This window comes from Sciurus vulgaris (genome assembly GCF_902686455.1).
Source record: "Sciurus vulgaris genome assembly, chromosome: 11".
NCBI classification, from domain to species: Eukaryota; Metazoa; Chordata; class Mammalia; order Rodentia; family Sciuridae; genus Sciurus; species Sciurus vulgaris.
This window is the reverse complement of record NC_136472.1, coordinates 81,305,765-81,321,593: the sequence shown is the minus strand read 5'-3', so window position 1 is coordinate 81,321,593 and position 15,829 is coordinate 81,305,765. Positions and strand designations below refer to the sequence as shown.

General features: G+C 36.6%; 1 protein-coding gene across 23 annotated transcripts in view; it reads left to right on the top strand.

Annotated features, from left to right (window-relative positions):
* DLG2 (discs large MAGUK scaffold protein 2) overlaps positions 1-15,829 on the top strand; it is a gene marked incomplete at its 3' end in the record, with an annotated part of 2,081,919 nt that overhangs the window by 1,545,501 nt on the left and 520,589 nt on the right. The window lies entirely within an intron of this gene.

Sequence of the window (15,829 nt, the reverse complement as noted above, 5' to 3'; positions counted from 1 at the left end):
AGTGATCAAACTGAACACTCAAAGTTTGTATCTGTATCTTAATTTTTACCCCTAGAAAAGTTATATGAATTCATAAATATAGTACAACATAAAGAAAGACATCATCAACACAGATAAATCCTGACTATTCTTGTTTGACTCTAATTTGATTCAAATACCTCATTTGAGGCATCACTTTTCATAATTAAAATTTTAAATGAAGAAAGGTGATGTTTATTGCTGTCATTACTTTTATAATGCAATTTTGCTATGGAGTCTTATTATTTTGATTTGTTCTTTCTAAAATAGTGACGTGGTTCTGCTGATTTGTTCAAGTAAGCTAAAAGAAATAAGAAAATACATAAATTTTAGTTTTCATTTGGAAATCAATTACAAAAATCAGAATATTGTCACTGGTAGATTATTGATAGTCAGTTATCCTCTTGATACCTGGGTTTATCAGTGACAAGTTTTGCTTCCTCAAATGTTGAAGTTTGAACATTAGAGAAGCACACCAAGGCAAGCATATGAAGCAGGTTTTATTTAAAGGTAATAATTCAGACTTCTCCCGGGAGGGAGAAGGGGGCCATGGCTGATGTTCTAGAGTCCCAAGAAGTGAGCACACCCTACATCTTTTTTTTTTTTTTTTTTGGCTTATTTACTTTTATTTATTTATTTTTGGCAGTGGGGATTGAACCTAGGGGCATTCAACCACTGAGCCACATCCCTGGCCTTTTTTATATTTTATTTTATTTTTTTTATTTTTTTATTTTTATTTTTTTATTAAAAATCATACATTTACATAGGGCAATGTTGTTTATAGGTTAAGGTCTCTTTGTTCTCCAGTTCTCTGCCCCCTTATCTCTCCTTCCTACCTGTGTGACTAGACCTGGTTTTGCAGGTGAGATGTAAAAAGTGAGAAGCGATGGGATAGGGGGAGGGCCAAAGTGATTCAGTCAGGTAGGGGCCCAGGGGCCATTAATTAGCAGCAGCTTGCCCGTAGTCCCTGACAAGTAGCAGGTAAATTTGCTAATCAATGGGCTCCGCAGATCCTTGACATTCCATTCTCCCAAGGGCAGTCTCCAACTTTCAGAGGCAGATGGCTTTCATGGCCTCCATTTCCTCAATTTGACCTGATCCCCTATTTCTACACTAACTGCCTGTCTCCGATTCTGGCTTCACTCTGTAGACTCTTACTTGTATCTTTATAATCAAAATCAAGTACAGAATCATTTTCTTGGAAATGCTCTGAGATTTTTGAATGGACATGAATTATTTTACACATTTTTGTGTTATTGAAGGGATGTCACACTAAACTGTCATAAGGGAGTAGGATTTTAAACTCCATCATTGAACCTCTCAGTGATCCTTAGCTTTTGCTGAATTAGTACATAAGGCGAAGAACTGGTTGATTGATAAGTGTGTATTAACAACTTAATAGTAAGGGAATGTCATCAGGTATTTACCCCAAAGGTGTTTCTCTCTCCTGCTTTGATTAGAGTCTATTCATTATTGAAGAATGTGGTAGATCCTACCTTTGTTTTCATTATCAGTTAAGAAAAGAGTCATCCACAAAGTGATAAGCACAAGGATGATAAGTATCTAGTAAGCAGTATTGGGGTTCAATATTGACTGATCCCCAGAGAGTCAAAGTGCACACACGGCAATGCAAATCACACAACGAGGTTTTATTGCAAGCTCAAGCCTCAACCGAAACCAGCCTCTCAGACCACTACCATGGCTGAGTGGGGAGCGGCCTGAGGGATGAGAAAACACTCTACTTAAGAAATTTCCAATCATTCACATACAAAGACCTGTACATTATTGGTTAACATTCGAACAGCTAAACATTTGTTCTCTTTTGGTTGGGTCCTGCCAATCTATTTAATTCTTATTGGGTCCCACCAAAACTGAATGGTCCTGGAGGAAGAAGGGAGGAGGGAGGGGGTGAACTATGCAGGAGATGAATCAGGGCTAGGCCCCCTCCCCTGTCCTTGATAGATAAGGTTTCCCAGCAGCTGTCCATTTCTCGGACAGATATCTCTTAACGGTCTTGATAAACCCTGGGGGCCTAGTTTGTCCTGTATTGGCTCTTGAGGGTAGCACCTGTGCGCCTTTTCCTGGGGGGAGGTCTTTTGGGCCAGTTCCCGAAATGGCTTGTTCATACAACATGGCTGCACAGATGTCACCTTGTTCTCAATAGCAGTGTATGTGCATAAATCAAATATGGGTTGTAGTTATCAAAACTTTTTTTTGTAGGAGGGGAACCTCTTGTTATTTCTAATCAAATCTTAGCCAAACATTAATATGTCTGTTTAAAGTAAAGTTTTCTTAATTGAAACAAGGATCAAAGACCTGAACTCCTACCCACCTGGTCACTTTCTCCCCGTGAAGTCAGTAGTTAATTATCCATCCTACCACCTGCAATACCTCAACACCTACAGTCCCTGTCATCTGGGATCTTTCCAGGACTCCAATTGTTTTTAGACCACCCTATATCCATTTACACTTGACCTGAAGAGTGATCACATGAAGCCTGAGGGCTAAGAAAAATAGCGTTATTATATAAAAACAACAAATACAATGGTAATAATTCTGTAGGTACCAAATACCACTCATTGAGCGCTTTATTAAAGCATGGGATTGTATTCACAACTCTTTTCATCCCCAGTATACAGATGTAAAAATTGAAAGTTTGCACAACTTCCCTAAGTTCATAAATTTAAGTTAGCATTTGAACTCACTTCTGTTAGAATCCAAAGTTGTCCTTATTTAGAACAATGGAATATTTTTGGTTAAATTTGTTTCATGTTAGCCCAGCTAAGAATGGGAAAAACATTTTTAAATGGATTTATTTACTCATGGAGGCAAGGCACTTGAGAAGTATCTCTCTCAGTGTGCTAAGAGTAGACCACAGGGTGGCAGGATGGAACAGCATGACTTATTTCTAATGCCTTCTTCATCAGCAAATGGTAAACTTAAATATTTTAATCTCTGATCCTCTGTTCTCTGTGAAGATCAGGAAGTACATAAGTTCTAAAGTCTCTTTCATCTCTGTGATTTTAGGATTCTAATTATCATGGAACCCCAATATTCTGTTGTATTAATTACTTCTCCCCGGAAGGAGTGAAATACGGTCCAACTTCATGCCCCGTTGGTTGCTGCTGAGCAGATGGGCCTTTCCCAGCCCAGGTTCCCCTCCTCCAGGCACACAATATTTGTGTCATTTCAGTGGGAGGAAAAAATCATGGACCCCCCCAGCTGTGTCGTACCATAGAAACCACAAGATCAGCCTCCACGAGACACGCCTCATACTTACAGCACCTCATCTGCTGTTCCCCTCCCTCTCTGCTGTCTCCTCATGAAGAAGCCTTTTCATGTCACTCCATCCTCCTGTGTACATATAACTCACTCCTCAAACCAGCCTCCTCATTCAGTTTCTCCTGGAAATAATTTTGTGAATTTAAAAAACAGAAAAATCTGATTTCAGCTGTTATGTGTTTTTCTCTTCTCTCTCACCCGGTTGTCTCTTCTCTTCTTTTTGAAACTTATTGTCAAAATAAGAGCACTTACCCACCCACAGCCCCTGAAAGCTTAATTTGCCACCATCAGCTGACTCACTAACAAAACCACAACTAAAAGACCATATAAATGACAAACCGATCAGTTGCATAGTCTTTATTTTACTTGCTGGTGATGCTGCCAGGCGACATGGCTATACCTTTTCTATTAGCCTTCAATCTATGCTTAAGATATCTTAAGTTTGATATGTGCGTCTGAGATTATTAACCCTGGTTCATAGAGTTTTATAGATTTATTTTTACCAAGTAAGAGCATTAAAATATGCACTTTCTTGTGCCTTCAGATTTCTAAACTTCCCTTTGTAGAAAAGCATGTGCAATCCCATAGAAGGCAGAAAAGCACAGGCTGTGGAGTCAGAAAACAAGCCTAGGTTCAAGTTCAGGCTTTTCTACTGACTGGTGTGGTAAACTCAGATGAGGTTATTATATGTTATTAATATATATTATATCAGTTATATCAGTTTCTTCCTTTTTTAAGGTAGAGATAATAGAAACTATGTTATTTATAGGTTTGTTGTGAATATTACATTACACAATTATTGATAAAGGTTTGTCCTTATTATTATTATTACCAAACAGTGTATTGACTTAGACTTTTGAGTATGGTGGCTAAGAAAGCAAAATGCTCAAGATAAATTGTTGAAGAATAAATTTGGAAGCTCTTATCTTGGTGGTCTGGCATTTTGAAGGATTTTGCTTACTCTTCAGCAGAATTTTTGTATTTTTTATAAAGAAAGTAATGAAGTAACTCATTAGATCTTGTAGTTCTTACTTCCAATACTCAAAGACCAGGGATATCTACAGATTGAATTGGTGATATTTAAAAATATAAAATGAATAAAGCTAAACCAATATTGTCATTGCATGCATGTGGCTTACATCTACTATGTACTTCAATTCTTTGAAAAAAAAAACTTCACTTCAAAGGCAAAGAAGTTGCCTTTTCAAAAAACAGGTCTTGCTTCTACATTGTCAAGTATTCCCTGTTGTATCTTGGATTGAAACAATAGGTTTATTTATTGCTTCTTGGAGAATTCCATTAACATTTTGGCCACCACCTTTGAAAACCTGCTTGTCCAATTAACTGTCTTTAACCCTAGATGTATTTTTCTGAAAAGCATTCCCACATTCCCCACAAAAAAAAAAAAAAACTTCCTGATGTCATTTCTTCTTCATATTTTCATTTTCTAAGCCATTATTTCAACAAGGAACATCATTTGAATATTAAAAGATTCTTGTACTTTTGCTCAGAAGTCAGAGTATCATGCACAATGATTTCTGCTTCACTAATATTTCTTTGTTTCCTTTGGAGAGAAGAATGAAGAGGTTTTCCCTTTCCTGTTAACAGCTGGTTCCTTTTGTTTGGCTGGCCCAGTAGAGTTTTTGTTCTATCCAGGAGAGTCCTGTAATTTTTCAACGACTCTTGTACAAAGCAATCCTTCCTGTGATTCTGCTCACCTAGCACATTTTGCAAGAGTCAAAATGTCAAAAAGACTAAGTGTTGTTGAGTTAGGGTTTATTTTATGATGTTCTCCCTCCAAATTCTTTATGAACAGAGACTGAATTCTATTGCTGGATAGTGGATGGTTTTGCAATTTGGTTTGCTTCTTTGATTTTGGTGGTTTGGGGCGAGAAAAGTATGCTCTGAACATTTTTAACAAGATTAACCTATGACCATTACTGTTTCTGGTACATACCTGTAATCTGACAGAAGCACATCCTTGGGCATAAAATGGTAATAAAACATGAAAGTAAATTTTTCACTTGAAATTTTGCCCGTGTTCAAGGTTGATTTTTTTTTTTTTCATGATATGTTCAGGAAAAAATGACTGTGCACATAGTGCAAATAACATTGAGAAGAAAATGAAATCACATATTGGTGGGTTAAAAAATGTTACTTAATTATTTATTTATTCCCCTAAATGTATGTTACCATATTTCCAAGGTATCTGGATAGCAGTGATTTCTTTCTCAACCTGGAATTCCTCCTGCAGGTCATGGACAAACTTCCCAGGCAGTAACTGCTGACAGGCATGTCAGAGAGGAAATTCCTATCATTAGTAGCTGCTGAAGGACCATACTGGTGGAAGTTCTAAGACTTATTAGCTCTTTATCTTGAGAACTAATGCAGCAGCAGAAGCAGGGTCAGTTCTTTTGTCAAGAATAGGTTGAAACACAAGCTTTTGGAACAAAAAGACTTGCATCTTAGATTATAACCATTATTTTTCTTGGTCAGCATAGTAGATTAAAAATTGACAGATCTGGTTGTCAGACTAGGTTCAGTTGGTGGACATAATTATTTGTTTATGAACATAAACAAACAAACAAAAAAATCTGTGGTTCAGCTAATTTTCCAGTAAGATGAGAATAATAATGCTAATGTAAACTAGTATTCCAGTCTAAATAAAATAATAGCATATTAAGGGACTAGCAAATGGACACTTGGAACATAGTAGATAGTAAATGGCAGCTCTTATTACATATGTTCTGGAATTAAATAATCATTTCTTTCTATCCTCTTTCCTGTTGGGCAAGTAACTATCTATACCCACCTACTGATTCAGGACACAGCCTACCCAAGACCCACTTATTTAGGAAGAAAATGTGAAGACAGTTTTCTTGGCTTTAGGAGCCCATAGTGAGTACCCACAGTGAGAAGTCACTCTCTGATAGCCCTCTTGACTGACTCTAGCACTTTAAGGCTTTGAAAATGTGACCAACAGAGCTGCCCATGTGATCTCTTAATAACCGTGGTGTAATGGGTGGGCTTTGTGGACTGTTCTGAGTTTGCTGAAGGGGAGATGTTACTGTGGTGTGGCCATGCAGATAGCAATACCAATGTCCTTGCCCCCAAGACATGAAAGACAAACACTGAAAATGAAAAAAGGAAAAATAATCAAGTTGTACAGTTGCAGAAATAACTCTTATGACTTCAAAACATCAAAAATAAAACTGCTTTCCTTGGGTGCCCGTCCTTGACAGTGATTTCATCTTTTTAGTTGCCTTTCAACTTATTTTATTTCCAGCTGTGCAGGATAGAAGCCTCTGAATGAAGAGGACTTTTTCCTTCCACACTCAATACACATACATTAGTGAAACTTATGGCAAACTACTTTTCATATAACTGTTTACATGTAAATAGCAAGAGTCTCTTTTTCTCTCTATATACATACATGAATATGTACACACACATATCTACATCTATACCCAGATGTATATGCATATCTATATTTTTAGTAAAGCATACCTATTTCTTTCCATATATTGTTCATCATGTACATATTTATAAAAATAATACCCAAGCACATGTGATCATCAGTATATGTCTATATTTATGTTCTGAATGTCACATAATTTCCTGGTTTCTGGAGTTACCCTTTCTTTGACTGTTTATCTTGAAGAGTTCAGGCCCACACCCTGCACACTATAGTAAACCCTTGACCTTGTCAGCATTCCTAAAGATTGTCTCCTGGCCTCTAGTCTTTAATGTTTCCACATTGTCCCACAGGGCCTCTCCCTGTGCCTTTCCCCTCAACCCCAGAATTTGTTCTTATATGAGCTCCAGCTACTATCTCCTTGTACAAGTTTGCTAGGGTTATTATAACAAAATTCCTGTTTAAACAACTGGAGTTTATTTTCTTATAGCCCTGCACTAGAAATGTTAGATCAAGGTACCAATGGATTGTTCTCTTCTCCATGCCTCTATCCTGATTTCTAGAGGTTTGCTGGCAATCATTGCCCCTTGGCTTAAAGATGAATGGCTTTGTCTCTATCTTCGTATTCACATGGTGCATTCTCTGTGTGTGTGTGTGTGTGTGTGTGTGTGTGTGTGTGTATGTCCACATTTCTCCCTTTTATAAGAACACAGCAATAGTAGATTAAGGCCAACCCTAATAACCTCATCTTTATATAATCACCTGAAAAATTTTTTTTCCAAGAGCACACTTACTGGGGGATAGGACCTCAATATCTTTTTTTTTTCAAAATGACAAAAATCACTCAATCATTTAATCACAGCACCAGGATTCAAACCTGATCAGTCTGACTTGTGGTCAGGGCTCTTCCATTAAGCCATCCTGGGATCCAGTCTGTTGAATCAAGTCCATCCTGAAGAAAGAAGGTTAAATAGACCTGTGCCATCAGAACAAATATTCAAGTTTCCTCCTGCAAGAGATTCCCTGCCTCACCAAAAACACAGACAAAGGAGCCAAAAACATACAATAGAGAAAAAAATAGCCTGTTCAACAAATGATGCTGGGAAAACTGGCAATCCATATGCAGCAGAATGAAACTAAACCTTTATCTCTCATCCTGCACAAAACTCAACTCAAAATGAATCAATATCTTCTAAAGGGGAAAAATTTGCATGGTACTCTGACATCCGAGTAATTTAATCTGGTGTGTGCGCGCGCGCATGTGCGCGCGCGCGCGCGCGTGTGTGTGTGTGTGTGTGTGTGTGTGTGTGTTGCTTTTAAACTCAGTTTTATTAGTTTGGGCCCATATTCCAGCATTTCCATACCGTCTGAAACTGAACCTTCATTTATCATAGTGAAGTATCACTGCAAGACTTTTCTTACCATTTCTTACACATGACACATCCAAAGTCGCTTGGCTTGCTAGTGAGGAACCTGAAGGAAAGATGAGGCCACCGTGTTTCTCAGGGATTACCCTTTCTTCCAGTTTATCCTTTGTTCCGCCCCCTCCCCCCACATGGTGCCTGGACATCCTGGCCAGCACAACATCTCCATGCTCCCACGCCCGCACATGCATTTTACCAGAATTATAAGTCCAATGGGAATTTTCTCTAATAAAAAATATATCATTGGCCTAATGAGAGTTTTTTTTACATTCTTTTGTAACAAGCAGTTCAACTAAAATCTGCTTTTAAAAGTTGTATTCCTCCCTCTTTCTTAAAGTATATGTTTTCTACGAATACCTGCACATGCAGAAAACAATGGACAATATGTTGTGGTGGGTTTGTGTTTACCATCTTATTGTGAAATAAAAAAAACAAAAGCATAAAAACACACAAAATACACATAGCTTAGTGAATTTTTTATATAATTATTATAAGGTAAATGTGCTAGAACCATTCCTAGAATATGAATACAACTTTATTAAATACTGAAAGATTTCTATGTGGCCTTTGTAATAATAGTTCTTTTCCTGCCTCCAAAAGTAACCATTAAAATGACTTTAAAGGTAATAATTTGCTTATCTTTCTTTATATTTGTGTCATATATTTCTTTATGTTCCTACAAATCCTTGGACACTATTTTACTCTTGCCCAATTTTTAAGCTTAATATGATGTCTTTTCTTTGCAATGTGTACTTTTTTATTCATTGTTTTTAGTTATGAATGAAAGTAGAGTCAATTTTGACATATTTTTACAAACATGGAGTATATCTTATTCTAATTAGGATCCCAATCTTTTGGATATACATGATGTGAAGATTCACTATGGTGTATTCATTTAAGTACATAGGAAAGTTACGTCAGATTTATTTCATTGTCTTTTCTATTCCTATCCCCTCTTCTATCCCTTCATTGCCTTTGTCTAATCCAATGGACATCCATTTCTCCCCCATCACCCTGTTGTGTGTTAGTATCCACATATCAGAGAGAACATTTGGCCTGTAATTTTTTGGGATTCGCTTATTTCACTTAGCATGAGTCTCCCCATCCCTCTATTTACTGTCAAATGTCATAAAATCATCCTTCTTTATTGCTGAGTAATATTCTAATATATATGTACCACATTTTCTTTATCCATTCATCTGTTGAAGGACACCAAGTTTGGTTCCAGAGTTAGCTATTGTGAATTGAGCTGCTGTAAACATTGATGTGTCACTTTAAGTTGCTGATTTTAGTTCCTTAGGGTATATGCTGAGGAGTGGGATAACTAGGTCAAATGGTAGTTCCATTCCAAGTGTTCTAAGGAAACTCCGTAGTGACTTCCAGAGCAGTTGCACCAATTTTCAGTCCTCACCAACATTTATTGCTACTTGTATTCTTAATAATTGCCATTCTGACTGGAGTGAGATGGAATCTCAGTGTGGTTTTAATTTGTATTTCTCTAAGTCCTAGAGATGTTGAACATTTTTTCATATATTTGTTGACCATTCATATTTCTTCTTCTGTGAAGTGTCTGTTTAGTTCCTTTGCCCACTTATTGATTGGATTGTTATTTTGGTGTTAAGCTTTTAGTGTTCTTTATATAACATGATACGTCTTTTATGTCTCTTTAGTCTATAGACTCTACTCCATCTCTTAATTTACCTTGTAGTGTATATGCTGAAGAACTCAGGCTATTATACTATAGGACTTCCCAGATCTATGCATCTCTTATATATGTTCATGATATAGTTCACATGTATCTCTCTCCCCTGTATTATACTTGGCAGATGAATTCAGAGTAGTAATCAGATCATCTTGATCCCTTTGCAATTCTATAGGTGGTGGTACACTCTTAAAAAGGAAGCAAGTAATCCTGGTTTTCACTTTTTTCTGATGTTAGCAATGATTGTTCAATTTTTTAACCTGCCATTTCATTTACGGTAAAAAAAAAAAAAATATGGTCTGTTTTTAAAATTCTGTCAATTTTGTTTTCCTTATGTGGAATAATTTTAAAAAGAGCATTTACCCTCCTCAATTATAATCATAGAATTTACACAGGAAACACAGGATAAGTGATGGATCTTTTCCTATTGCTTAATCAGCTCTAAGATAATGAATCAGTTCTCTGTCATTCTCAAAAGGTACAATTCGTTGTATTATTATCACTATTATTCTTAGTAATAACATGTTTTGAACTAATGGATTTAAATGTAACTTAAATAAAAAGAGAAAGAGACTATATAAATGTAATTTAAATAAAAAGAGAAAGAGATTAAATAAAAATGAATAGATCTTAGTGACCTCTCAGACAATAGCAAGCTATTTAAAATATATGTAACTAGAGTTCTATAAGGAAAGTAGAGAAAATAATGATTAGAAAAAGAGAAAAGAAGGATATATTATCTGAAGTTTTCCCAATTTTTATTTTAAAAAGCCACATAGAAACTTAGTAAACTTCCCACAGGATAAATAAAAACAAATAAGACAAATGACTACAAAAAGCCCTTATAAGTACTCTAAGTAGTGAGAGAAAGCAAGTGCATTATACACAGGAGAATTAGCTAAGAATAATTGCAGATTTCTCATGAGAAACAATAGAGACCAGAAGTTAAGAGTGATATGTGTAAAGGGCGGGAAGATAATGTCTAAATGAAGTGTTGGGAGCAATAAGCACTGTCACATAGTGCTAAGTAATTTTTTTTTTTTTTTTTTGTAATTGTTAGTATTATCATTGTAAGGAATCCCACGAAAACCACGCCGGACACAAGAAATCACATAAGGGAGTTTACTAAGCAAACAGAGTCTCCCTGCAGGGTAAGAGAGAAAATGAGGGGAAAAGAAAGGGAACGAGAAAGGGCATGCGTTAGAGAGAGTGTAAAAGCGAGGAGGATAGAGAAAGTGAGTAGGAGAGAGAAAAGCATGAGAAAAGATGGCAGGGTAGCTACCGTGAAGCAGTTGAATTCTGCCCCGCTAACAGGGGACCAATAATGGAGAAGGATACTTGCAAGCTGACTGATGAACCAATAGCTAGCTAGCATGTTCACAGATTGACAAGTGGTTGGGAGGTGGGGAAAATGGCTGCACTGGAAAGGGTGGGGGGAGCAGCTTTGTACATTGCAGTCATTACCTCATTATCCCTGTTGTTGTTGTTGTTCTGGAGATTGAACCCATTGAGCCACGTTCTCAGCCATTTTTTAATGTTTTATTTAGAGACATTGTAATGATTATTTTGAATTGTCAACTTGATTGGATTAAGATATGCCAATGATTAAGAAGCTTCTGGGTGTGTCCATGAGGACATGTCTAGGAATGACTGGAATGTGGGATAGTGAACTGAAGTGGAACCTCTCCCTAAGTGTGGGCAGCACCACCCAATAGAACAGAATAAAAGTTGGAAGAACAAGGAAGCAGATGCCAATGCAAGCTCAGCTCCTTGAAAAGGTTCTCGATTGCTGCTTTGATTGTCTGAGGATATCAGACTCTCGCTTCTTCACTCTTCCAAAGCAGACTCTGCCAGTGATTCTCCAAGTAATTTCCAGAAGCCTTGGTCTCCAACTAGGGTAGCACTGTTGATCTTTGTTGTTCTGGGGCTTCTGTGTCTTGGATTGTACAGCTGCTGGTTCTTCTAGCTCTCCAGCCTGCAGATGGCCATTGTGGACTATCCAACTTCGGGTCGTGTAAGCCAATCTAATAAATCCCCTTTTTATAATCATACTTCCTGTTGATTCTGTTCCTCTAGAGAACCCTGACTAATACAAACATGGTCTTACAAGTTGCTTAGGGCCTTGCTAACTTGCTGAGGCTGCCTTTGAACTTGCAATCCTCCTGTCTCAGCGTCAGGAGCTGCTAGGATTACAGTTGTGGACTACGGCACCCGGCAATCATTACCTGTATTACCAATGTCATTCTCTAAGGTGGTAGGAATGATTGAATGTGACATCCTTTCTCAATACCTGAAGGAACATTTAAAAGGTTGTTTTCTAGTAGAAAATGAGAATCTTCGTGTGATGGTAGGCCATCAGCAGTGTTATAGCTATTCCACTGATATTTTTAAAAAAGAACTAGTTAGATAAATGAAATTAAAATATTTTCATTATATTTGTAGTTCAGCTCTGTTTATTAAAATCATGAATTTAGAAATTCCACTTTGATTAGATGCATAATTTGTAAGATTTTTTTTCAATTATTTGACCTCAGAGTAATAATTAGAAAAAAGGGAAATAGATGAATTTACACTTAAAAATATAATAAAGAATTATTTTCCAATTGAGACAGCTTTAATTTATATATAATGTGATTTTAAAATCTGTGGATTAATTCTTATTTATTATTTTTATTATCTGTGAATTTATAGGTAGATTATACTTTATTAAAGTAATACATTATTCAAATAAAATAATATTTGAGAAGGGTTTTTAAAACCCCTTTAAAAAATTCTCTTTAAAATCAATTGAATATTTATCCTCCCTACTCCTCCCAGTTTGAAATATTCCCTATAATGCTAAATTGACAAACCTGTTTACCTCCAATGCTGTAGTCCTCCTTTCTTTGAGACCTTTGCGTATAGTAAAGCTTTCTGCATATAGAAAAATGTTTTGCCTCAGACCCTCCCCAATAAACACCCTGGTTTAACTCCTAATCTTTCTTCAGAATCCAAAAGAATTCTTTGGGTAATACCCTTCTATTTGTTTTCAATATATATTGTATTTATTCTTACCATTGTATTTGCTAACTTAGGCAACATAGTATAATAATTAAGATTGCAGGCTCTGAGCTCAGATTACTTATGAATCCTGGCTCCACTAAACACATGCTCTACAACTTTGGGAATGTTTTATTTTTTGTGCCTTTGTTTCCTCATCAACAAAATGAGGGTAATGATTGTACCTATCTTATGATATGATGTGACAATAAACAAAGGTTAACATGCAGAATCTTGGAATAGTAATGTTAAATCAACAAATGCTGGCAGAACCTCTGTATTTAATTGTCATTTTAATGGACACATACCTGACATATTAGGTGGTCAAGTAATAATCATATGAACAGATTAAGCATAGCAACTTCTGCATTTTGTTTAAAATCAATCTAATTAATATTTATTGAGTACCTGTTTTAGTCAGCTTTTTCGCTGCTATGACTAAAAGATATGGCAATAACAATGGTAGAGGAGGAAAGTTTATTTTGGGGTCTCATGGTTTCAGAGATCTTAGTCCATAGACAGGAGGCTCCATTCTTCAGGGCTCCAGTTGAGGCAGAACATCATGGCAGAAGAGTATGGTGGAAGCAAGCTGCTCACATGATAATCAGAGAGCAGGGAGAAATTCCACTTGCCAGATACAAAATATATAACCCAAAGGCAAACCCCCAATGCCCGCCTCCTCCAGTCACACCCTACCTGGACTTCAATTACCACTCAGTTACCCCTATAGGGGATTAATTCACTGATTGGGTTAAGGTTCTCAATAACCCAATCATTTCTATTTTTGTTTTAGTCAGCTTTTTCACAGTTGTGACTAAAGGACTTGCCCAGAACAATTTTAGGGGAGGAAAAAGTTATTTGGATGCTCACAGTTTCAAAGGTCTCTGTTGATAGACAGCCAGCTCTATTCCTCAGGGCTCAAAGTGAGGCAAAACATCATGGCAGAAGAGTGAGGCAGAGGGAAATGGCTTACATGATGATCAGGAAACAGAGAGATTCCACTCCCTAAGTACAAAATATGTATCCAAAAGGCACACACCCAATGATCCACCTCCTCCAGCCATACCCTACCTGACTTCAGTTACCATTCAATTAATCCCATCAAGGGATTAATTCACTGATTGGATTAAGGCTGTCATAACCCAATCATTGCTCCTCTAAACCTTGCATTGTATCACACATGAACTTTTGGGGGACACCTCATATCCAAACCATAACTACCTAAGGCATGGTTTGACATGGATATTTATTGAATATATGGACAACTAGGTAGATGAGTAAATGGATTAAAATCAGTAGTGATTGTTATTCTATAAAAGGAAATTGAAGTGAAGTAGTTTAGTTGGGAACAATTTCTTGGAAAAAATTTATGAGTAGTTAAACCTAAGAACGTATGTATTCAAATGGATAAACAGGCTCAGGAGACCTTCCAGAATGGGAAGCAACATTCTTGAGAGTGGAGATAGGCTGTGAAGATGTTGGCCTTTCTCTCCCCAAAAGGAATTAAAGAAACAGAAGGCTATATCAGGATGATAGTGAATGGAGATACACCTATACAAGAAATATGGTTGGTTTTACATTGGATGGTGAAAGAGAAAGTACATTGTGAAATGTGCATTTTGCAAGACCTAACTGTAATTCCATTTCCCTAATTTATTAACTGTGATAATGTGAACATATTATTGAAAATAATGTTTCCTAATTGGTTAAAGTGAAGTAATAGTCAGTCTAAGGATTAAGGAGTTCATAACTATGCATGCAAATTTCTCCAAACTATTTCTGGCATATGGTATGCAGACAGCAAGAACTCACTTATATAATAGAAACAAGACCTATTGAAAAATTGGTCAGTAATAAAAAAGGTTCTTTAAATATTTTATTTTCATTTAAAACTGGTGTGTGTGTTGCCTATTTTTTCTTTAAAATCTTCCCCATTTTATGATTATAATATACCAAAAACAAAGACATTAGGGAAAAAAATCTGTATCCAAATACCTCTAGACTTTGTAATTTTTCTCAATCTTTTTATTGCTGTCTTACCCACATTAATTTCTCAGTATGTCTTAATAAGCCTTATTTTTAACAAACTTTTCCAAAAGTCTCTTATAGTTTATAGAATTAACTATATAAGATTACTTTATTATCAATTCATTTAGTGTTAAAGCACTTTACTTGAGTACAACATCAAGTGACATAATTAACAAGTAAAAGGAAGAAGACAGGGTAAGGTAAGAATCTTGGTACAACTCTACTGGGTACACTTCCAGTTCCACTTGGCAAGTGTACAACTCTGTTGTTGGAGAAGCACTGTGAAGATATGCTCCAGGGTATCTTCCTATTCCTGAACATTAACCATGCCTTAAATGGTGTATTTTGGTTAATCACCAAGACCTCAACTGAAATAGGGAGATTCCACTGCAACTATTGCTGCTGTTGAAGAAGTCAGATCAGTTTTCCAACAACTGAAATATCACAACTGTACTCCTCAGTGATCACTCAGACACCAGGTTCCTATATTTCTCAGGCAAGGTACTTTTCACTTTGTATTTCTGTTAGTTGTTTGATTATCTTTCATCCTAAACTATGAACTTTTCAGTATCAGGCACTTTTTGGGAAACCAGTTTCTAAACTGCAGTAGGTACTTGATATGCAGAATAGTCTGATGACTCAAGCCACATCCCTTGGGAAAAAAGTAGAAGATACTGTTTGCTCTACTTGAGACAGAGGAAGCAAGGTGGTTGTTAGAGCTGGCTTCAACCACCATACTTCTGCTTTTGAAGTATCTGAGCCTGGCTTCTAGCTCAGGTTCTGCAGTTAAACAGCTTTGTGATTCAAGAAATCACTTCAGTTTTAGAGGTCTTGGTTTACCCACCTCTAATTTAAGAGAAGCAGATGAGATTGATCTGGAGATACCTTCTGAGTCAATAGTCCTACATATCTGAAGGAACA